Source organism: Triturus cristatus, chromosome 2_2 (genome assembly GCF_964204655.1).
Source record: "Triturus cristatus chromosome 2_2, aTriCri1.1, whole genome shotgun sequence".
NCBI classification, from domain to species: Eukaryota; Metazoa; Chordata; class Amphibia; order Caudata; family Salamandridae; genus Triturus; species Triturus cristatus.
Window position 1 is genome coordinate 339,955,826 of NC_140582.1, and position 17,307 is coordinate 339,973,132.

Genomic DNA, 17,307 nt, shown 5'->3' on the forward strand with positions numbered 1-17,307 from the left:
AAAGTCCACTTAAGAACAATGAATATCTGAAAGACCTTAGAGAAAACATGTGGCTATACATGGCTGATCATAAGATACTGGTAGCAATTTGCAACCATTTTTGTTTGCAACCAGTAAAGAATTATAAGACCCAACCTATGTAAAATGGTTTGCATTCACAAAAAAATTATTTTTTAATTTAAAAGCAATCGCAGCAGGCCACCATCACTGCAATAGCAGTGAATTGAAGTGGGTTGCAATTTACATCCTACCTCATTAATATTTGGCAGTGCACTGCAATTTTTTATTTTGTGAACCTACCTATTAGAACTCAGGTCAGTTAACAAAACAGGGAGTGGGGTGAAGCATGGGGTGTCACAATGCAAAAGAAAATGGTTTGGAGCACCCTGGTTCGATGCTTAACCAGGGAATGGAGTTCTGGGCTTGGTCTCCACGCAGGCTGTAATGCAGCATTTATGGAGAACGTAGAAAGTGCGCATGACTGGTTTAGGCAACCCGAGAGGGTTGACCGAACCGTCATTGCGCACTTAGGAGTGAGCAAACCACTCCTCCCCTGCCCTACTCAGTGAGCAGAGCAGCCCCGCCTACCCACCCGCCCGCAAAGGAAGCACAAAATGATAATAACTTAAAGTTATTATCATTTTATATTTCCTTATCTTTCCACTGATCGAAAGCAGTGGGGCGACGCTCCTCCGCCATAGTGGAGGCGCCGTAGGGCATTTTATGCTTGATGAACCTTTCAATATTAAGTTAAAGAATTGGCTGTATTCACATGTGATACTTAAGGCGGGAGCTTTATCTATACTAGAAATAGGTTTCTTCAAAGTTGAGCGATTTCCTTTCTGCCCAATTCATGAAGTTTGTTTTGTAATTTTGCAAACGTCATGAACTTCTGAAATCCAGAAAAATAATTTTTGTGTGAGAAAAAGCCTGTGAAAATGTCTCGAAAAATCTCTTCAGACAATTTTATGGGAAAATGAACTCACCATCAAGTGAACTCAGAAGGAGCAAATTTGCTATTTTGCTAATTTTCCACACAATGCAGCACAGTTGCTGGACTGCGTGTAAAGGGATAAGGCAGCACAGCGCCCTATCTGTTAAGATATGACGTTGCTACTGTCAGTCCCCTCATTGGCGCACACCTTCGCACTATAGTGCAAGAGTGTGTGTATGATGTCTAGTAGCATTAGTACTGTACAAAACAATACGCTTTGACGTAGTTTGAAACTGTTCTAACTTAGTACGTGTTACACATAAAAGCGCACATGCAAAGCTAGAACATTTTTGACTACATAAAACTTTTCTCAAACGTTACATATGCCTCAAGGAGGCGTAAATCCTTAGTACAAAGCCCTGGCTACCTTTCTGACTTTGCCTCAAAACCGATGGATGGTGGATGTCCATGTACCACCGAAGAGATGCCCTCTTGCCACATAGTTAAGGGCTAGTTTCCAGTGCAAATCATGATTTGTTCTGGAAATCAAATCCTAATTCAAGACTTTGCACCAGTTTGCTCTACAATTTGTGACACTGCACGGGCACAAAGGTTTGATTAATGTCTCTCGAAGTTGTGCATTTTCAGCTTCGGTATTAGAGAGCTCTCAATGGGACTCTTGCGTAATCAAGGTCCCAGCTGTTAAGCGTCTATTCTTTTCTCTTCTGCTTGATCAAAATGTGCAAATGCCTGGCTTTTTTTAGAACAGCGAAATCAGAAATTTAGCTTTCTGTAAAAGCTGCTTTCCTTCCCCCACTGATTGCATGTTCCCATCTGTGAAAGCCTCGAGTCAGTACTTCACACCTTTACACCTCTGCGGGAGATTCGTAAAAACATAGATGCTCTTTCTTTTCACGGAGCCTTAATTGGTGGCAGGAGTAAACGAGATGGGGCGTGCGGGAGGGACCGCGGGCCTGAGCTCTGGGGCTGTGGGGCGCGCCATGTGTCGAATCAAGACGTTCTTATTATGAGCGGCGCCGTCGACTCGCTGCTGAAGGAGGAAGCAGATGCCAGAGCGGGCTGCCGCAGCAACAGATGCTTCTGGTACTGCCTCTGTGCAGATGCACGACCCCAAACTTCGCTGTGCGGGAGAATCCGCACAGGGGAGCACCATGTGTGCTCTGCAGTATCCAATGGAACAGCTCATGCCTGCTACTCAAAGGCAAACGTACACTTTTGTGTAAGTTTACTATTTTGGGGTATTCATAAAGTACAATTTTAATATTACTATTAGTAATTTTACGACTGTGGAAACTCCTCACTCTTGGTAGAGACTCCGCACAAAAAAAGAATATGCCCCTAAACATGAATGTTATGCTGTTATGTTACCAACCCTTAATAAAGCGCCTGGCTACCCGGACACAGGCTTCCCAGCGCAGAAATAGTAAGAAAAAGATAGTGTGCTGCCTAAATGGACACTGATGGGCAGATTTACAAGCCACTTGTGCCACTTTTGCGTCATTTTTAACATGGAAAAAGTGACGCAAAAGTGGCGCAAGGGCTTGTAAATCTGCCTGGGAGTCATTAGTTGCTTTGTGTAGCTAGATAATTTACGTTGGCTCCTAAGTGGGTGGGGAGGGAGTTCCAGAGCCTAGATAGTGAGTAAGCGAATGACCGCCCTCCAATTTTGGCCGTTTTGATTCTTGAGATGGCCATGAGGGAGCGGTGATTTGACCTCAAGTCTCACATGCTATTATGCAAGACAATTAGGTGGCTTAAGATGTGTGGACCCTGAGCGTGGTTTAGCTTCTCCGAGCCTCTTTGGCAATCTCAGGAAAATGTGTGAAGAAAAGGGCTCAGAATGTAGACCCTCATGTGGTAACTGACCCGTTAAGCCCTGCTCCCAGCATGTCTGCCCCAGTTTTAGGCCAGGAAACTCATAATGACCGGTTACTGGGTTGGAGATATTGTCCAGAATCAATTATTCTTGCCACAACATCTTCTCCAGTTATTGATCAGCCACTCTGAAGAAAACATGACAGTGTCTGCATATTTTTTCTAATGAAAGATGTTCCTTGTTTATTCAGTGAAGTATATTATTGAAAATGGCCGTTTTTTCCAGGTTTATCTTAAGTTCCCATCAGAGTACATTCAGGCAAACCTGTTTTCGTTGCAAGACAGCTCTGCAAAATAGTATAGGTCATTTTATGTACATTACGCACGTGTCCCAAAGAGAAATACTTTAAGAGTCAAGACAACAAGCCATAAACAGACATGAAAAATATTTGGTGTCCTTCTCAAGTTAGAGTACTCTCTTTTCATAAGCGCTGCTCTGAGAGCAGTGTATATGATCAAAGCATACATTTGCATTGATAGTGAAACAAAAAGTGTTCATGACAAAGAATGCATCTTTCTTTCAGCACTGTTTGAATTACATTTAACAAGTTATGTTTTTGCACCTTTCTGCTGCCGATATCTGTTCCTACTGTCCAGCAGTGAGTTAGGTATACTATCTGGAAAAACATGTTACCTTGTTAAATGACCGAATACAGCAATCAACAGATGATAGGTGACCAGCAAACGTTTGCAAATTGTCAAATGCAATGGTGTATCTGTGTGTAACGGTTTAATTAATGTTTGATCTATTTGAGCTAGCAATATTTTCTGTTAAAATCAGCAAATTGTTTACAAGTGTGGCAAACTAATCTTTTTTTTTTTTGTAACTTTATTTTCATTGATTATCAAAAAACAAAAGCACATATTCGATCCAATACAGTTATCTTTGGTAAGTACATCATAGATATCGCGTTATCCTGTATAGTTCACATTGTCATGGATACAGTTACCTTGTAATGTCAGCAAGAGATATAATATACAATACAATGTATGACATATGCTCGTCAACCCACTTGTCCTGTGTCCAAATGCCCCCCTCGTGTTTGTTAATACATCCTGAGTCTGGTCAGTCATCTGCAATCATCCAAAACCTCACGCAACAGGAAGTGCTATTTTGATAAAAATAAGACGGAGCGAAAATCAGCAGTGTCATATAAAGCCTCCTCTTGCTTATCAAGGTGTATTCCATATAATCTATCCTATACCCGCGGGTACTATCCCGGAGCTAGATTGGGAGGCAGAGGAGTTGCGTAAATTGTGGCAAACTAATCTTCATGTGGCAAACGGCACGGCAGTGGATCACTGTTTCCCAGTGGCCATACCTAAAGAAAATACCCTAACGACTGACACAGATGTGTTTAAGGACTTGATCTGGAACCAGCAAGAAAACTCATTTAAATTTGTCGGTGATGCGCTGCACCATTATTATTTTTTTTCACTGGGTTGGCAGAACATTTTATAAAAAAAAGTTAATTTTAGTTTTGCTTCAAAATGCAATAAAACTTGACTTTGCATTTGGAATGCCATTTACTCTGATAACCTAGGAAGTTAAGCTGGCTAATTAGGGTTATTTGTCAGGGAGCTGAATGCAACTAGTTCTCACAGTTTGAATCGGGGATAGCTCAACCCTCTAGGATTGGAAAGAAATGTAATTTAAGCTTCGATTTGGGAGTCTCTGGTAAAGCAACAGAGGATTTACATTTTGTGGATTCTGGTTATTTACTAATTTTATTGCTGCACTATATTTGAACAGTGATGATAATTACCAATTCACATTGTAATTAAGCTAGTGGGAATATTCAAAGGTGGGTTTCTGAAGTGTGAAATTTGTGCAGTTAAAAAAAGGGCAGCCGTTGAGCCGGTTGCTGCTGACAGTCCTCCGTAGTTGAAGGTGTTGAGTTTAAGATCCTGCTGAAACCTTCATTATTGGTGCCAAAAACTCACCTCAGAGTGGGACAAGCCTGGATTCGGTAGATGCTGAGGTTGTTGGTGGTGCATGTTTGAATGCTGTAGATGGGCAGGACTCCGCAATGCCAGATACCATCACGTTGAGGCCCTGCATAAGCTTTTCCGTTTTTGTCAACATGTTCAGAGCAGGACAAACCTGGTAATCTTGCTGGTTCAAGTTTCACTCGTCATGGTGTAGCCTCAGCACCATGCCCCATTTCACAGGGCTCAAAAACGTGATCAAGTGCTACTTTTTGAAAATTCTGGAGAGTTTGGTCTTGGTTTCTCCCACGGTTCCAAGGATCTTAGGGAATGCTTCTATGAGCTAGGTCTCTTGCCAGTTTGGGTTCCTGCATTTTCTGATCGCATCTGCTTCCAACAAGGCTTCTGAATCTCCTCTAAAGGATAGAGTCAATTTTTGGTAGACGGAAACTGCAATGGGACGCAAGAGGCAGTAGGGATTATGTCAAGTTAGGCAGCTGTCCCTTCCAATTTTAGGATGCATCTAAAGGAAAGCTCCTATTCTTGACATATGTGGAGGAAACATTTACCAGTCTTGTGTGAGTGCAAAGCATCTTGCAGATGAGCATCTGATTGTCAGTGTCTTCTTGATAGAGTACATACACCAAACAATTGAGTTGTTAACAACCAACGTGGTCCTTGGTGACGCCAGATTTACATCGCACTGCCTGACCCATCTAATAATGTCAAAAACAACCTAATTGTTTACAGAATATACTTGGGTTACTGAATTGTCTCCAGTTGTAGTTGTGCTCACTAAATTTAATTTCTACCCTGATGATAACACCCTGGTAATTATGCAATAAAGTCAAAATATTGACTTGCCTAAAGTGGACAAATAAGCACTTAAACCAAAGAAAGTTTTCAAATCAAATTTACTAAAGAATAATTCTTGTGTACGCAACTGTCACCCCATAACCTATTTGTTGATTTCTTAATATGTTTTTGCTAGAATGGTTTATTACACAAGCCTGAGTACCTGAGCACCACGCTTGAATATACAGATGAAGAAAAAATTATGATGAAAGAAATAATAGAGTTTTACTCCACAGTCTTATGTATGTTTATGCTAATTACTTTCTGTATAATATTTGATTGAGTACTGCTCACTATATTTTATTTGACCTGTCCACCTTAAGACACAGTCTTGATGAGTTTTAACACAGTTAACTGTAGAACGTCTGCTTAACTCCAGGTAGCCATGGCTTAAGCATCATCAGGCATTTCCCCAGTTAAGTGAAGTCAAGAAACTGCCTGATAACACCCCTGAATCACTTTAAAACAATCAAGATTAATTTAATACTCAAAATTACACACAAATGATTAAAATGGAAATAAAGAAACCATACTTAGGAACTTTTAAAGTTTTAAGACAAGGTGTGTCAAGGAAACACTAGCCACCAATTAAACTCAATGGTTGAGACTGATTGGGGCAGTACGGGCCATACTGGTCAAAAGAGACTTAGTCATTTTGTTCTGAAGTCCAAATCCTTCAACGGGGCAATAGAGGAGGCTGATGAGAGCGACGGCCCCTTGAAGCTGAGTCTGGGGTCCAACTAAATCTTCAGATTTGAAGCCAAAAGCTCTCAGTTGGACAGAGATGTATTCTGTAGCAGCTGAGACTGCTTTGCTCTTGGGGTGAGCTTACCCCCTCGACCTGGTGTTGCAGGGTAACTTAAAAACGAAAAAAAGATAACCACCTCTTGGCAATGTAAAAACAGCTCTTTACTGTCGCGGCAGGGAGAGCAACCATCTTCACACATGTAAACACTCCGTCTCAATTTGCTGCTTTACCGGTAGCTATTTTTATACAAAGTTAAACAATGCTAGTTACAAATGTTCAAACAAGAATTTCTAGGCAGTTACTCATTTGTACACATTAGTTATGGAAAATCATGAGGTCACCTGTAACTCTAGTCTTTAACCTAATTCTCTACATATCCTTTATTGCAGTTCTAGCAATGCTTAACAAAGCAAGTATTCTTCTACTTTTGCATGCATACGTATTTGGGTTGAATGCATATTTATTTGTGTGTGTGCTCTATCATTGTGCTCCTAGGACCTCTTATCAGATTGTGTGTGTTCTTGGCTAATTCAGTCTCCTGCTCCTATTGTCTAATCATGTTTCAATCTATTGAAAACACAGAATATGTGCTGGTGTGCTTGTGTGCTATGGCCATAAATTCCTTCAAACATGTCAAACACAGGTTTTCCTTTAACTATGACCTTGCAGGTCATGTACTCTGTTCTCAAGTGAACTCTTCAACTCATTTTCAACAGCACAAGTTTTTGGCCTGCACTGCTCTTTTACCATGTATAGATGTGCAACACTCTCTGCTGTTGTCTGCTGTTGCAAGTGCTTTCATATTTTATTCCTTCCATAACACTGGTCCAAAGTTTTACCTACAGACTGAAGCACTTTTTTGTTTCTTAAGAAAGATCCTAAAGTGGGGCAAGGCTAAACGCTGTTACTGGGCTGGGCTGCATAAAGCAAGATACCATCACCTGAAGTCCAGCTGAAGATTTTTGCTTCACAAAAAAAAGTTAAGTGGGAGACACACCTGGAGATCTTGCTCACCAATGTTACACCCTTCCTGAGATAGTCTCAGCAACTGGCCCCAGTTCCTGGGGGTCAAACAAATGAACCAGGGCCTTATTTAGTGTTTAGTGGACAGGGCTAATTGCCAGAAAGATGGTGTAGTGCCCTGTCTACCAAACTCTCAGTCTGGATCCACCAATGGAAACCTTAGAACATTGGACCTATTTTGTGAATATGTTCTAATGTACTTTTGTCCTCTTCAGGACCAACAAGGAAAACATGACGGCACTCCCAAGAAAGCAAACAAATGAACCCCCAAACACTGGAAAAAAAACTCCCAGTAGGTCAGAGACATTTGTTTTTTGTGTTACTATAGAACACTCTGCATTGAACATTGTGGCTGCACAGCAAAGATACAGTGACTTACGAGGAGCTCTCATCATGGCAGCTCATCTGAAAGCAAATAGATCTGTGCCAGGCAGGTGGAGATATCTATATGTGGTGTGCTGTAGTCCACTAGGGCAGTAGAGGACAACCACGGTTGCCTGGGGAAACAGAATACAGCACGCCAGGGTCTAAATAAGGCCCTTAGTTCTACTTTTTGAAAATGCTGGAGAAGTTGGTCCTGGTCTCTCTCATAGTTCCCAGAACCGTAGCAAAGGTTTCTTGGGTATAGCTCTCTAAGCCAACCAGGACTCCAACAGGGTGCAGTGTAGTCCACATCTAACTTTAGAGTTGGTTCTCCTACACAGAGTGGAGCACTTCGTTAATCCTTTATGTCCATGAAGCAGTACTATGGACCAGTCAACTGATCATTGGCGAGCATTTCCAGTCTCTGGGTTCATGTGTAGAGCAGATTACAAGTCAAGTCTCTTCCCAAGCATTCCTTCTACTAATTCTTCCAGGCCCAAGAGCATTCTGGGGAATTGATGTTGAGTTACTATTTTTATCTAGTGCACTTGTGAGAGATTGGTGACTTTGGAGACATGCTTCAGAGTATGCAAAAATTGTATGGAGGTCAGGCCTTTGTAGACCAATGTATCTGCATTTTAGCAACATGCAGAACAATTCATATATCTTCAACTTCTCAGCCCACTTCCTGCTACCTTTTTTGTACTGAGTTAATGTTTGATGGACTGCTTAATGTACTATTTTCTCCTCTCCTTATTCATTGGGAAAATCCTATTTTCTGATCAAATTATTGTCTCATTTGAAATTGGTCACTTTCAAGGAAAGCTACTTTTCCTGCCATACTGCTATTTAAGAGTAGGTGACAGTGCTGTAGTATGTAACATGTTTATAGGCAAGGAGAGGCATAATAAAGGATGAGTCATAGACCCAGGTAGACTACAATTTGATCAAGTCCAAACAAAGAGGTAAATAAGGCATAAATGTGCTTCATCATTAGCCCTAATGAGTTATTGGTGCAGCCAACTGCACTCCCACTTATCATTCTGACAGAAGTTTGCAACTTGAATGAGGATTGCTTTCCTTGTGTATGATGTTGTTTTAATTAAGACTACGATGCAATAATGAAGAGATTCTTCCATGCAGCTCTTCAATTGATGTAAACAATCTCATGCCATCCTTAGGTGAGACAAAACAACTTTTTTCAAATACATTTCACAAAAATCATAAAATATTGTGTAACAAAAAAAAAGGAGCGGCGTGGCTTAGCTGCGAAAGCTGGCGGACACAAACTAAATAGCTCCTATTCCAAGCCCCGACATCCAAACTCATCCGCCACAAATATAAACTAAATTCCACACTAAAGAAGGAGTGGATGCAGACTTGCATCTGCAGTGCCACACGCTGACAATGGTTGAAACGATCAGGGGACCCAAGCTGGCTGTCAGGCCACAGACAGGCGTTGATGATCGTTAGGTGCAGGATGTGGGCCGTACATGCCGATGTGCCTGGATAGGATGTGGAGGCCCACCTGGGCATGTTGTTACATAGGATGTGAGTTCTAGTGAGGAAGCCTGCTCCTGAGAGGGCGAGCAGGCCGAGCCAAACACCTCACTATGAGATAGGCAACTGGAGTGTGTGCCCGAGGACCCATGGCAAATGCTTGGTCCTGCCTGAGCAGGAAAGAGTGAAATACTGATTCCTCCACCCTTACTCCTCCCTGCTTCCCTAAGGGTTGAATTCCTTCATCCAAGCCCCTTCTAAAGGTGTATGACGAGACCTCTGCCTTAAGAGGTTGGCATTGGACCACATCAGTAGGAGCTGGACTGCTAGAGTGGATCCTAGCAATTCACACTACTAATGGGACTGATCCTTCCATTCCTCAGTGACAGGATTAATTCCTTCATCTGCAGATTCATCCAAGAGTTCCTTTGTGGTCTGCAGGCTGTTACTACCTAATCAATACGTTTTATGTGCTCTCCGCAATTTTTGTGGGCATCACTCCATCTTGCTCTGTTGTTGCCATAGCTGGGAGACTGATTTGGGTCTCCAGCACTGACAGCCACCTCCCCCTTCCCCTTTTCTTTCTACAGACTGTAATAAGGTAGACCAGACGCTTTATCCTTTAGAAGAGCAGCTTTAATTATGAACCCCATCCATCGTCTCTCCTGCACCAACTGCCTAAGTCTAGAATACACAGTCGACCTGGTTCCACGCTGGAACATAGAACGTGGAACCAGGCAATATCACACTTCTTCCCTCTTACATTTGAAATACAATTTTGTAATGAAATAAACAGCAGGTAACAAAATTGCAGAAAAGGAAAAGATAAAACCCAAACCTTCATCCCCCTCCAATACATAAAGAGAGAGAACACCAAGTTTGAGCTACACATAAAACAATTAATATCTCACAAAATCATGGAGATAATTTGGGCTTTTGCAGACTCTATTACTCTTGCGTAAAGACTCAGGTTTTGAACAAGCAAAATGCAAACCCCCATCAATATTTTCAGCCTCAGAGGTATTTTCTTTAACAAGCCTAACGTGAACAACACGACTATGGTTCCAAATGCGACCATCATCAGTTTTCACAGCATTCTTGAAAAGCTTAACCACAGTCTTTATACTAGTGAATTTGGACCATTCCTAACAACTCACCGGAGCTTTAACTTTTACCTTATCACCAACCTTGAACTCAATAACTTTGCAGGATCTGCGGGCATCTAAATAGACCTTCCTTTTTTGCAGCTGAGATAGCTCCTTTTCTCTCCAGATACCAATGTCATTGTTCTTCAGACCTTTATCCAGAATCATCCACCCTGGACATAAAAAGGTATTTGAAGACCTTCCTCTGAATAACTCAAAAGGTGTCTTGCCAGTTGAAGAATGTGGTGTAAACCTGTACGCAGATATGCGATTTTGTAACTCAGTCCTCCAGTTTAAACAGTTTACTCTTGCCAACTGAATACTTTCCTTCAAAGTTTTGTTCAGTCTCTCAAGGGCACCATTAGATTCTGGATGATACAGAGAAATTCTTTTATGTCCAATACCACACTTTATTAAATAATCCTCCATTTCACCTGAACAGAATTGAGGACCATTATCTGAGAGTAATGAATTTGGAAAACTTTCGCGTTTAAAAATGGAGTCTAAAAACGTAATTATACATTGTGATGTTATGTCCCTGACAGAACTGACTTCAATCCACCGAGAACACAAATCCATCAAAACAATTAAATAAGGAGTTTGTTGCTCACCATGAAGGGGACCAACAATATCAATGGCTACCTCATCCCATGGACACTTGGGTAATTTCCTACATACCATTGGCGGTTGCCTGGGTTTGAGAACTTTGTCACTCAAGGAGCAAGGCACACAATCACGAACAGCACGTTCCACCATAAGATCCAAACCCGGCCACCAAAAATCCTGTCTGATGCGTTCTTTAGTTTTTGAAATACCCATATGACCTTCGTGCGCCATTTTTACAATGCTACACCTTAAACTCTCGGGTGGAACTAATCTCGTACCTCTAGTTAGAATACCCTCAACAATGGCTAACTCATTAAACACCAAAGACCATGGCTTAACAAGACTGTTACTTTTGTCTTGTGACAGCAAATCCATTACCCTCAACAATTCAGGGTCTTTACCTAATTCTTCTTTCCACTCTTCTTCTTTGATCCCACCTGAAGTAATGTCACACACCATTAAATCAATGTCTTTATCCTGTTCCACTTCACTAGACAGATCCAAAGAGTCCACAGTGTCCACTAAACGTGAAAGACAGTCAGCAAAAACATTTGTACTACCAGGAATATACTCAAATTTAAAATTATACTCCTGCAGAGAGATGACCCATCTTCTGATCCTTGATGAGATTGAATCTAAACCCTTTTTTTCAAAAATTTCTTTAAGAGGCTTATGATCCGACCTGATTACAAAAGAGGTGCCCCACACAAATTTCTTGAATTTGTTGACTGCCCAAAAGATGGCAAGAGCCTCTTTTTCAATAACTGAGTAGTTGAGCTCAGCACCTTTCAAACATCTGGAAGCACAGACAATCAAATCTTCATGACCATTACGTACCTGGAAAAGAAGTGCACCCAAACCTTTTTTACTGGCATCAGTTACAATAAATGTCGTATCTCCCGGTTTAAAGGCCTGTAAATTTGGTGCATTTCTAAGATCTTTCTTGACCCCTAAAAACTCTTCTTCACAAACTTCATTCCAACTAAACTCAGCATTCTTGCGCAACAAAGCCCTGAGATGAACAGTCTTATCAGCAAAATTCCTAATGAATTTACTATAAAATTCAGCCATGCCCAAAAAGGAGGATAGCTCTTCCTTGGAACATGGTTCCTTCAACTTTTCAATGGTATCCACCAACTCTTTTTTGGGTCTGACGCCACTGCTAGATATATGATGCCCCAGATAGTCAAGTTCAGTTACACCAAACTTACATTTTTCACGTCTTAAAGATAAACCTGCCTTAAGCAATCGACTCAGTACCATAGCTACCCTACCATCATGCTCCTGAATAGTTTTCCCACAAACCAAAACATCATCTTGGTAGCAACAGACACCGGGTATGCCCTTGATGACATCATTCATAATCCTCTGAAACACAGAGGCTGCAGACCCCAATCCAAAAGGCATCCTAAGGAACTTAAATGCACCCATGGGGGTTATAAATGCAGTAAGCTCTTGAGACTCTTTACTGAGAAGAACCTGGTGATATGCCGATGCAAGATCTAAGGTGCTAAAGTAACACGCACCATCTAAAGTTGAAACCATCTCCTCAATATTAGGAAGTGGGAATTTGTCCACCACAACCTCCTTGTTCAGTGCACGAAGATCCACACATAAACGAATCTCATTATTAGCCTTGCGCGCTACAACAATCGGAGCCAACCATACAGTGGCCTCTACAGGCTCTATCACCCCAGCGGCCAGTAACTTGTCAATTTCCTTTTGAACCGCTCCCTGCACACTGATGGGTATCCTCCTTACTTTTGCAGCAATGGGTTTAGCACCAAGTTTAAGTTTGATGTGGTGACTGTAACCCTTTAAACAACCCAAAGTGTCGCTGAACAAACCTTCAAACTCTTTTACAAATTTGTTTTCAACACTCTCAATGGATTGTACTTGCACTGATGGTTTCGCATTCGGATTGAGAATAATGCCCAAACGTGCTTGATGAGTCCAGCTCAACAAGTTGTCACCTTTCTCAGCCACATATATTTTCGCCTCAGTAAATCTACCATTGCATTCTATACAACTGATAAAATATCCTAACATTTTAATTGGAGTTCCACCATAGCCTGTGGGTCTAACATCTGATTTCATTAAATTGATCTTACTTGAAAAATAATTCTGAAAATCAAGCTTAGATATGAAGGTGAGATGTGAGCAAGAATCAAATTTCATTTTAATCCTAACATCCCCCACCATGACCCACTCAGACGGATGATCCACACCACCCTCATTCACTTGAAACGCAACTTCTCTTATTTCATTCCTATTTTCTCTTTTGTTACGCAAGCGGCAGTTTCTCCCAAAATGGCCTCTCTTCCCACATACACTGCAGATCACTTTTAGAGCCGGACAATCTCTTGCATTAGCCATGTGACCAAATTTACCACATCGAAAGCAAGTACCCTGAAATGTTGTGTTACTTTTTTTATCAACTTGTGACTTGTTCGCCTTAATATCATCTTCTTTACCCTTGTAGTTGGCAGCATCAGCCCTCTTCACAGAATCAACTTTTTGTACAACTTGACAATCCACCTCTTCTACTTTCTCCGTAGAACCTGTTTGCTTACTAACTTTACTCAATTCGCCTACACATTTGAGCATACGTTCTACACGCTTTGCAATAGTCATGACTTCGTCCAAGGGTGGCTCGTCCTTTAACCAAAGTTCTTCCCTTATTTTGTCACTACAACATCTTAAGACAAACTGATCTCTTATCCTTTCTTCCACCAACTCCCCGAACTTGCAACTCAAAGCTAATTTCCTTAATGACGTAACAAATTCCTCCACACTTTCATCCTTTCCTTGTTCTCTTAAACCAAAGTAATACCTCTCCATGATGGTACTCACCTTTGGCAGATAATGTAGATCTAATTGCTTAATACAAATTTCATATTCATTCAAACCCCTTTGAACTGCAGGACTCAGTTGAGGCAAATTCCCTAACACCTCTTGTCCCTCACCATCTAAACAGTGAAGTAATAGTGCTTGTTTCCTCTCCGCACTCAAATTTGTGCCACACACTCTCGCATAGTTTTCAAATATCTTTTTCCATTTTTTCCATTTAACATTACGCTCCCCTGGATCAGACAGAAAAAACGGGGGTGCTTTTACATTTTGCATTTCCTAGACTGTCACACCAACAAGTGAATCTTCAAAGCTTAACAGAAATTAATAAATAATTAAATAAATAATGTTAAAATTTTCAAATATCTTAAAAGTCTCGTGTTACACTTTCACTGAACCTATCTAAAATATTTTTTCCCACGTAGACAGCTTAATGCTCTTATCTTTAAGACTTTCTCCTTGTTCTCTGCACCAATTAGGTCAAATCCAACTTTAATTCCAAAAAAAAAAAAAAAAAAAATTTACATGGTGTGCCTGTCACCGTGAAGACAAGCTGTTGTTTTCCTGTATCAATATCTATATTTATATAATTTTTTAAAAAAATGTATGTCTCCTTAAACAAAAGACTGCAAGCCTTGTGTTTCTCAATAAACTTCCTGCTTCAAAATGGCCACCATCGAAGTAACAAAAACAATTAGCCCTTTTTCTAGAGCTGGTGGGCTTGTTTTCTCCCAGAAGACCCACCTCACTTTTGGTCTTCTTTCTATAGGAAGTTGTGCACGACCAAGGAGCGTCACGAAGCCTGAAAGCCTGACACGCAAATCGGCCCTTGCGTGTCACGAAACGGTTAAACCTCCGGTACCTCCTGGATGACTTCATCACCATCCTGCGCCTCCCGCTCTCCAGCGCTTCTCGCTCCTCCCACGGACACGGGTTGCAGCAGGATACTTCCTTTTCTGTCCTCCTTCGTCTCGTAGCCGAACTCTTCCCGTGAAGAAAATCAGCGTTTCACGAAGCACCGATGTTGGGGTTCATTCACCTGGCCGCCCATACGCACGATCGTCGCCAGTCCCATCCTCGTCGCCAGTGTAATAAGGTAGACCAGACGCTTTATCCTTTAGAAGAGCAGCTTTAATTATGAACCCCATCCATCGTCTCTCCTGCACCAACTGCCTAAGTCTAGAATACACAGTCGACCTGGTTCCACGCTGGAACATAGAACGTTGAACCAGGCAATATCACACAGACCTGCAGGACCCTCCAGCTAATTACAATAGTTGGGACCTTCTAGAGATAATGATCGTGCCAAAAATATGTGGACTTACAGCAAGATATACTACCTCTGTGGAACTCCTGGTGGCCTCGACTATGATAAAAGGTAAGTTGAGCCCCCTAGGGAAAGCTACTGTGGACATATTCACTAAACCCCCAATCCTCTAGAGACAACCCCACTTTAATTACTGAGGACACAATACCATCTGACGCTATGTCACCCATCCTGCAAGCTATTCTCACTGGAAATGAGCACAGAGCCTTCTATGACAGGATCTCCACATTGTGGTTAGCAGATAGACAGAGATGGAGAACAGAATCACCGAAGCAGAAGACTGAATGCACCCTGCAAACTGAAATGGCATAATTGCTTGATAGAATGAAAGAACTCAAGAATCGTTCTGAAGATGACAAATGATGTTCCCAGATAAATACCAACCAGATCATGGGTATGACTGAGGGAAGTGAGGGACCTCAGCCAACTCATATCATCTTGACTTATTTCCAATCCTGCAGACTGAGATCTTGTCACCCTGTTTTGTAGTGGAACAAGCTGATACATCGCTCGCGGTTGGGCCCCTGCTGGGTGCCCCCACGAGACCCCTCACCGTCCACTTTCTTATCTACATGGACTGCGACACGGTCCTCCTAGTGGCAAGGAAAGGGCAAGTACCCATATTCGGGTCAACTGCAGTCATGCTTTTCTCTGTTTATACTCTTAAGGTTCAACACCAACGTTAATCCTTCATGGAAGTCAAACAAAAACTTTGGGATATGCAACTTACGCACATGTTGTTATTTCCAGCATGTCTCAAAGTTCTCCATGATGGCAAAGCACATTTTTCCGAAGAAGTGTGGGACTGGCTCAAGATCCACTGTAACATCAAACGCCCTGGAAGTGAACGAGGGGAACCTTCTCCACTGAATCCCTTACAACCTTCAGATCGACCACGGCGTCAAGGTTCACAACAAAGACAACGAGTCACCAGACAAGACAGAACTAATTGCCGGGGACTAGGGGAAGAGCTGCACCTTTTCTCGTCTCAGAGGACAGCAGATATGCAATCGGAGCTCATTCACAGTACGCTGGAAAATTCAGATGCTTCTACCCGATAAATAAGTGACTAATCTGCCGTTTTTCGACTGCCACTTAATGACACTTCCAGCAGAAGATCATGCTGTGAATGGCTGGCTCACGTCTTTTAAGGACACAGTTCTGAACCCCTATCCCCTGCACTGGCATCATGGAGCTGCAGAGGTTGTCCCCCAACCCCTCTTCCTTTTCGATTTCTGTTAGTTATTGTATTCCCAACTATATGGAACGCTAAGTAATCGTTTGTTCTTGTTCTAGGCTTTTACAGTTCCTTATACTGCGTAAAATGTTTGACAGGTGCTTTGGGGACAGAAGTGTGGGATGGGGGTATTTGGGGTGTGTGAAATTTTGTTATTCATGGTTTAGATGTACTTTTTGTAGTTTCCAGTGTCTACACAGTCTCCTCCTGCCCTTCTTGACAGCTCCTTGAATGCACTTGCTACGACTCTGGGTGATCTAACACGTGATACTTTGCTCATTGGATGCGACTTTAATGCAATTGTGGGCAGACATCACAATGTCTGACACCTTCAACTACATAGAGATCCACTGGTCTCCTGGAGTGGTTGGATGCTATGATACTCTGATGCGTGGCACTTATGTCTGGGGAAAGAAGCAGGCTTCACCTTTCATGCAATGGTACACAATACTTTTTCTAAGATTGATTTTTTTGCGGTTACACCTTAGGAGCTTGCACGCAACTCCGTTTTAAGGTTGCTCCGCGAGGGGTCTCTGATCGCTCATCGCTCCTGTTTGAAGTAAATGGCACTGAACATAGACTCGTGGGATGCTGGAGATATATTCTGTGGTGGTTGCAAAACATAGAAATACTTTAAACATAAAATAGGCTCGATAGAGTCTACCCTTCCACTGTGGGAAGCCCTTAGAGCAGTGATTAGGGACAGGGCAGTGATGCTTGTCAGGCAACAATGGTGTCACAAAGTTGAAGCACTAAAGGCATCAGTAAATGACACTGCAGCTTGAACGTGATGCTTTAGGCTTCAGTGATCCCTCACTCCTACATAGATTAAAAGACACTAGATCCTTGTTACACAACACCATACTAAACTTGGCCAGGCAGATATGGTTAGCA

At 41.9% G+C, this 17,307-nt stretch overlaps 1 pseudogene; it reads left to right on the top strand.

The window, feature by feature from the left end:
- LOC146862257 (uncharacterized) overlaps positions 1-7,648 on the top strand; it is a 42,870-nt pseudogene extending 35,222 nt beyond the window's left edge.
- The last annotated feature ends 9,659 nt before the right edge of the window (positions 7,649-17,307 follow it).